Raw genomic sequence first — 5,801 nt, forward strand, 5'->3', positions numbered from 1 at the left:
TTATTTCATCTCTTATTTCTTGGCATCCAGTTATGTTAGATTTTGTCAAATAAATTATTTTGGGGTAAAGCTTGTTTTGCTGTAGACCTGAGAGAGAGAGCGAGAATGTAGGTTGAGTAGGTACAGATATGCACTACCAGTAGCCTTCTTGATGTGGTCACTATCAAGCTACCAATAGATGGGACTTCTCGACTTTGTAGCAACAGGTAAGCAATGAAATTTCCTCTTGACTGGGTAACAGATTATTTGGTTGGCAGCGGGTAACTACGCTTGGGTCAAATAGTGCATAGGTATGCTCTGAAGAGACTTATCTTATGAGGAACTCAAGATTAAGAGATAGGGTGTGTCTTTTTGGTTGGTATATGTGTCTCTTTGATGACTGAAGCAATTTTTTGCAGTCGAGATGACAGTGCACTGTTATCGAATTAGTACGTTGTGAGCCTGCGTGTCGCAAGGAGATGCGTGCATTAAAAGGATGAAAAGTGTTAATTTTTTTTTCAGGTTAGTTACCTATTTTTGCTGCCATCATTGTGAGAAGGTGTTACGTGAGTATTAGTATGGTTTTTTTTTCTTGTAATGGGGGCTAATTCAGGGAGAGTTCTGTTGCTTTGTGATTGGATTAGCAGTACAGTGGGTGACGATTTGGTGAGGTCATTGAGAGCGTTTGATGCTGTTATCCCGCCGTTATCCTGTTCTCTCTGCGAGCCTGTTTTCTTTGTGTGGGTGGACTGAAGTATTTCTGCTTCATCATTTTCATTTGGCATTTAGAATTTTTTTTCTTAATTGCGCGTGTCTGCAGTTAGGGTTACTTCAGTGTTCGCATTTCTTATTTAGAATTTAATTTAATGTTCGCAGTTGCATAATTTAATGGTTCGCAATTGCATTACTGTTGGGAGTTTACTGAATTTTTGACTTTTTTTTCTCTTTTCTCTTTCTGCCTTTGGGGAGTTATATGAAATTGAGATCAGGTTGATTCTTGGACTTGGAGGGTTATCCGTTCTGATAATATGGCTGAGGCTAACAAAGATAAGGATAAAGTGACAAGGTTGCACAAATTCACATCCATAACCGCTGGAGTTCAGCCCTTTCAGGGTTGACTGATGGCATTCTTCCAGTTCCCTCAAAATTTTTATAGAGTGGGTGTCGAATTTTTTAGTCGGCAAGAAAATAATGCTGGGGTAGAAGCTTTCAATGAAGTAAAAGGCTTCCTTAGTTTAGATAAAGAGGATATTGGACAGTGTTGCCGGAGTCATCACATTTTGAAGTGTAGGACCTGGGATGATCTTAAGGATTTTTTGAGAGCGTCATGGAACAACTGGAGCTGGCGATGCAGTTTGAGACCTCAGGTATCTTTTCAATGTCAGTAAAGGCCATGATTCGCTGGTCACGTTTGGTGTCAGATGTTTTGATGCTACGAGGGATTTTTCAAAGAAGTTGAGAAATTCTGTTTGGGTAAATGGAGGCGCTTACGATAGAGAATCTTGAGAAACTATTGCAATATGCGTGGATGCTGAATGACGTCCCTGATGCTCTCGTTAAATAGTTTTGACAGGGAAATAGAAAAGGAGTCAGACGACAATTTACTGTTCTCTCAAGTTAGTAAGTACATGATGAAATCCCCTACAGTAGATTAGTTCCCTTTTGGACGGGATGCCGAAATCTTCTGGGGCTATTCCGAAACTTCATACACAGAGTAATTCTGACTCAACAGTTATGAGGTTATGTGCCAAGACAGAGGATGATAAGACTTCTGCGAATTCAGGATCCCAAGGGTGTCATTATAATTGTAATAGGCAGGGCCATACTAAGAAGTTTTGTAGGGTGAAATATTGTGGCACTTGCAAGTCTGCATATCATGGTTGGCGGTTTTGCCCGCTTCTTAAACAGAATGAGTCTAGAAGCACACTTCAGAGCACTGGTCTGGTAGGTAGGAGAACTCCTTGAGGGGGGTTTTTCGAGAGCCTCTAAGAGCCGACAAAATTTTTGGTGGACCAAGCAGCAAAAAGGGAAGAAATAAAAGGGGTTGTTTCTTGTGATGTAGGACTTCTGGGGGAACCCTCAGATGTGAAGCCAGTGGTAAGAGGGTCTGTGTATAGGGTTGATATGAATATTTTTATAGATACAGGCATCTCTATTAATTTGGTGAATTATGAGTTGTTTCGATTGATGTTTTATGATTGTTCTTTGAGACCTGCTAAAGAGACAGTATGTGATATTCAAGCAAATAGGTTACAGGTTCTGGGTTATGTAGATGTGTATTTATCTCTTGGGGGTAGAACTTTTACAGAACCGTTTTTAGTTATACGAGGGGCTGCTTTAGGGGATACATTGTTATTGGGTCATCGCGTGTGCCGGAGACACAAAATCTCGGTTCATACTGGGGTATGTGGTATAACTGTTGGAGTACCTGGTGTTTTTTTGCCTTACAAGGGAATGAATGTAAGTAGTGGATGATGATAATGGATTGGGTGTACATGAGAATTTGTCGGTGGATTCTGAACATGTTTCTGTGGGTAGGAATTGTTATAAGGAGTTTTGTTGGATGATGTGGTTCTAGGTCCTGTTATGGTTTCTACGGTGAAAGTTCGAGTGAAAGGTATGCATAAATCCAGACAGGTGTGTGTGGATGAGAGTAGCAAAAAGCTGAAAGGGGTAGTGTGTACGGGTTCTATAAGCAATGTATCGAGTGCAGGGGATACTTGAGTGGAATTGCTAAACTGCGATGATTCAGTTTGGAATTATCGAAGAGCACTTATGCAGTTGATTCTGTTAACTGGGTTGATGAAGATAATTCAGTTGCTATTGTCGGGGACATGTGTAGATTTTCAGAAGCAGATTTACAAGTTTTTAAGGATCATTTAGCCAATGCTGATTTTAAAGAATATGTTGAGGGTGTGGAAGATGTTCTCGCTGAGTTTGCAGACATAGTCGTACTTAAAGGGGATAAGTTAGGGTTAACAAATGTGTTAGAACACAAGGTTCATTTAGAGGATAAGACTAAGCCTATTTTTGTCCCTTCATATAGGATTCCTTTTAAGATTAGAGAACAGGTAGAGCAAGAGGTTAATAAGTGGGGGGAGGAAGGTATTGTTAGGTCCAGTTCCTCGCCTTTTAATTTTCCGTTGTTAGCAGCGCCTAAGAAGGATGGTTCAGTCCAAGTTTATGTGGACTTTAGGAAGCTGAACAAGAAAACCATTCCTGATCCTCACCCTGTGGTGTGTTTGCCAGATTTATTTGAGATTGGGGGCAAGAGTATTTATTCTTCAATTGATCTGATGCAAGGGTACATGCAAGTACCGCTGAGCGAGGAGTCGAAAGTACACCGCTTTCTCTCTACTGATGGGGCATTATGAGTTTATTCGGATGCCATTTGGTTTATCAGGTAGTCCTATGACATTTATTAGGCTATTGAATACACTTTTGCATGGCTTGTTAGGGAAATCCATATTTATCTATATGGATGACATTTTAGTTGCCACTGATTCAGTAGAGGAACATTTAAAGGTTCTTATGGAAGTTTTTAGGAAGCTTAGGTTAGCGGGTTTGAAGACAAAGTTAGCTAAGTGTAATTTTCTGGAGAAGCAGATAGTATATATGGGTTATGTCATTTCTTAGGAGGGTGTTAAAGTGAATGAGGATAAAGTTAGGGCAATTGTAGATTTTTCTACTCCCAAGAATAAGAAACAGATTTGGTCTTTCTTGGGCATGGCTGGATTTTTTCCTAGGCTTGTGAAAGGTTTTTTTACTTTAGCATCTCCTTTAACAGATGTCCTGAGGGATGATGTGCAGTTTGTATTGGGTGATAGACAGCACTCAGCCTTTCAGAATATTAAAGATGCCTTAGTTAATCCCCAGTGTTGAAATTTCCTGATTTTGAATGTCCTTTCACTTTGGTGACAGATGCCAGTTACGATGGTATAGGGGCCTGCCTTATGCAGGAGTTCGATGGAAGGCTCCATCCGATTGCATTTTATAATAGGAAGTTTAAGACACGGGTTAGTAATGAATAGCTATGGTCGGTAGTGGACAAAGAGGCCTTTGCCGTAGTGTCTAGTTTTGGTCATTTTAAGATGTTATTGATGGGCAATGAAGCAGAGGTTCTTACAGATCATAAGCCATTGTTGGGTCTTTTCAATAAGCCGGATCTTTCCCGTAAGAGAGCTAGGTGGTACCTGACAATCAGGGATTTTGATGCCAAGCTTAGGTATATAGAGGGTAGACATAATGTTTGTAGTGGACTCCCTTAGTAGAAGCTTTTCTGATTCAGATGGTGCTCATGTATGTTATGTATCTGGAGATTCCATAGACTGGGATATTAGTTTAGTAGAATCTAAATAGGATGAGGATGAGATTTTGGCAGACGCAAAAGCGCTTCTTTGTGGGGAATTAGTCAGGAAGGGTTATAAATTGCCTTTTGCAGGTCTTGAGTTGGGGGTTAATTTGTTAGGAAGATTAGATATAGACTGAGAAATAGTGAGGATAAGCGTGATACGACGCAGATAGTTGCTCCTAGGAGTTTAGTACCTACGGTTCTGGATGTTGTTCACTGTAGGTCTGGCAGTCTGTATTTGGGTATTGAGAAGACGTATCACAATATACAGGGACAATTCTTTTGGAGGAATATGCTCATGTCAGTGGAAGACTCTGTGAGGTTGTTCAGTTTGTAATGCCTGTAAGTCATCGAGGGTCGTTTCTTGTAAATTGGGTTCATTTCCTATTCCTAGTAGGACGTTTTCTAGGGTCATATGGACCTGTTATCCAATTTCTGTGAATCTAGTTATGGCCATAGGCACCTGTTGATGGTTGTTGATGAATTGACCAGGTTTGTAGAGATTTTTCCTTTAAAGCATTAAACAGCAGAGGAGGTGGCAGTCTCATCTTTTAATGTAGTTATGGGGTTCCTGAGATGCTGATTACAGATAATGGGAGAGAATTTGTGAATAAGGCGTTAGGGTTTCTTGCATATGTAATGGGCATTGAGAAAGTCACAATTATTCCCTATAGACCAGAAACTTATGGGGCTATGTGAATGAGCAAATAGGATGGTGACTGAAGCTCTCAGAATTACTGTAGGGGGCAATGATGTAAATTGGGTTTGCTATATTCCACAGATGCAGCATAGCATCAATACTATGGTTAATGATACCATTGGAATGTCTCCCAATGAAGCTCTATTTGGCTACCCAGTGCAGGGTGCATTTGATTTATTACCTATTCCATTGGGTGATCATACAGTGAAATCACTGGTCTCAATTGCTAAAGAGAGGTATGGCCGTCTTGCTAAGAATCTTCAATTGAAAACTCAGGATATGGTTGACAGGAGCAATGCAAAGCCAGATAGAGTTAAAGTTGCTGTGGGAGATAGGTTTTTTGTGAAAATAAATGTTAGGTATCAATTTAATTATAAACTAGGTCCTAAGTTTGAGGGTCCTTTTTGGGTTGTAGAAGTAAAGAAGGGGAATAGATTTGTTGTTCAGGATGAAAATACAGGAGTGTCTCGGTTGCCACACATCTAAAATTAAGAAGACTAGTTAATGGGAATCTTATGGGTTAATTCCTGTGATGTATTGTTGTTTCAGATAATTTTTTCCTCTGTTTTTTTAATGGGTTTTAAAGGGGTGTGATCTGTAGTTTTTTTTTTTTTTTCTCAGGAGGACGTTGGTCCGTAGAGTTATACAAATCTTTAATTGTCCGAGTTCAGTTTTTTTTTTGTGTTGCAATACTTAGTTAATTTAGGTGCAAAATACCATAGAGTTTTATAGATATATGGGTTTCTTTTTTGTTTGTTTGTTTGTTTTTTT

The sequence above is a fragment of the Macrobrachium rosenbergii genome, chromosome 58 (assembly GCF_040412425.1).
Source record: "Macrobrachium rosenbergii isolate ZJJX-2024 chromosome 58, ASM4041242v1, whole genome shotgun sequence".
In the NCBI taxonomy this organism is placed as follows: Eukaryota; Metazoa; Arthropoda; class Malacostraca; order Decapoda; family Palaemonidae; genus Macrobrachium; species Macrobrachium rosenbergii.